This window comes from Manacus vitellinus, unplaced genomic scaffold, assembly GCF_001715985.3.
Source record: "Manacus vitellinus isolate BGI_N305 unplaced genomic scaffold, ASM171598v3 scaffold_29_pilon, whole genome shotgun sequence".
NCBI classification, from domain to species: Eukaryota; Metazoa; Chordata; class Aves; order Passeriformes; family Pipridae; genus Manacus; species Manacus vitellinus.
This window is the reverse complement of record NW_021940207.1, coordinates 633,096-634,909: the sequence shown is the minus strand read 5'-3', so window position 1 is coordinate 634,909 and position 1,814 is coordinate 633,096. Positions and strand designations below refer to the sequence as shown.

The 1,814-nt window shown below is 56.5% G+C and overlaps 1 protein-coding gene across 1 annotated transcript in view; it reads left to right on the top strand.

Moving 5' to 3' along the window:
• Positions 1 to 527: 527 nt before the first annotated feature.
• The window catches only part of ZMAT3 (zinc finger matrin-type 3), a 15,678-nt gene continuing 14,391 nt past the window's right edge, over positions 528 to 1,814 (top strand). The window contains exon 1 of the mRNA XM_018074997.3: positions 528 to 703. The gene's annotated coding sequence lies outside the window, so the exon portion shown is untranslated. The remainder of the gene's footprint in view (positions 704 to 1,814) is intronic.

The following is a 1,814-nucleotide window of genomic DNA, read 5'->3' as shown; positions in this document are numbered from 1 at the left end:
AAAACAACAACCCGCTATTCCTCCTCTCCTAGGTCGCGTCCCTGGGAGCACCCGGAGCCCGGGATGTGCCGGAGGAGCTCTCCGGGCTGAGGCGGCAGCGCCGAGCCCGTTGGGTCGATGCTGCCCCCTGCGCCTGCCGGAGCCCCTTCGGCCCCGCACCGACCCCGCCTTCACTCTCTCTCTCACTCAGCCTCAGAGCCGCGAGCCGTCGCCGCCCGGCCGGCCCGAGCCCGCCGCCGCCGGGCAGCGAGACCCGCAGCGCTCAGACCGCCGCCTCCGGCCGCCCGCCTCCTCGGGCGCGTGCACTGTGCCCGGGCGGCGGGCGGCAGCGGCCCCGGGGCAGCCGCTCCCCGAGAAGCCGCCGCCTCGCCGCACGGGAATAACAAGGAAGGGAGCGGGGCTGAACCCCGGATGGGGAAGGTACCGCCCGCCGGAACGGAACCGCGCGGGGGGCAGGGCGGGCGCGGAGCCCGCGTGGGGTCCGGAGGGGCCGCGAGCGGGCGATCGCGGCGGTGGGTGCGGAGGGGACCGAGGGGACCCACGGGGTCGTCCTGCCCCGCGCTGTCCCCATTTCTTGCCATAAGGTCCTAAACACCCCCGTGCCCGCGGTCATCAGAGCGGGTCTGACCCAGCCCTGACCCTTCTCCCAGTTGGATCGCCAATTTTCTTTTACAATCTGAGCTGCCACTGGGATCGAGTCGCTGTACGTGAGTCTGGTGTTGTCAGAGCGGCCTGCCGAGTGGATGCCCGTACAAATTGGAAATGGAAGAGAAATCTGTAACATTTAAAATACGCACACCCAGCTGGTTTGGGTTTTCGGGGCTGGGGCACGTTGGTGAGAGCCAACAAGACGCAACAAGTGAGGATGGTATTGAGGTGGTGACAGGAAGGAGAGAGAGGGATAACCTGAGTGATTAATCATCAAGGCATCTTGGTTAATCGCTCTGTTTTCAAGGGACATTTATCCTTTCATCAAGAGATGGCATAAGCAACTTTTGGAGCCAGGTGTGAACACGGTGAGGGTATGGGTGAATTCTCTTCCGTGTTCTGAAGAGAGCCTACAATAGAGCTGGAGAGGGACATTTTACCAGGGCTTGGAGTGGTAGGACTAGGGGTACTGGCTTAAAACTGAAAGAGGGGATGTTTAGATTAGATATTAGAAAGAAGTTCTTTACTGTGAGAGTGGTGAGGCCCTGGCACAGGTTGCCCAGAGAAGCTGTGGATGCCCCATCCCTAGAAGTGTTCAAGGCCAGGCTGGATGGGGCTTGGAGTGACCTGGTCTAGTGGAAGTCCAACCCAAATCTTCTGTGATCCTATGGTTCTATGAATCTGATAAATGGTATGCTTTAAGATCTAACAAAAATTAGTGACAATGAGTGCATCTAACTGATGGATTCCCGGGTGGGTTGGCTGATGGAAAGTCTGGGCGATGGTTTCAGCTTGTAGTGACTTCTCAGCACTTTCCTGTTCCAACAAAAAGGGGAAAAAAACCAACAGAAACTCCATATGCTTTTGAAACAGGGTGGCCCGACTGTACGGGTGAGGCCTTTGGGTGGCTCGAGGGGAAATTATTACTCATTTTGGCTGCGAGCGGCGTGAATAAGCTGAAGATGTTTATGTATGCAAATCAGGCTAATTGTAAATCCTGCTGCGAAAAACAGGATCTAAAATAAATAAATAAATAAATAAATAAATAAGTAAATAAAATGACCTTGTGCAGTACCACAGCTGAGCACTGCAGAATATTCGGAGCAACTTTCCGACGGCGTTGCAGCTCGCAATGCCGTCAAGTGTGTGTTTCTGGGAGGCTGTTC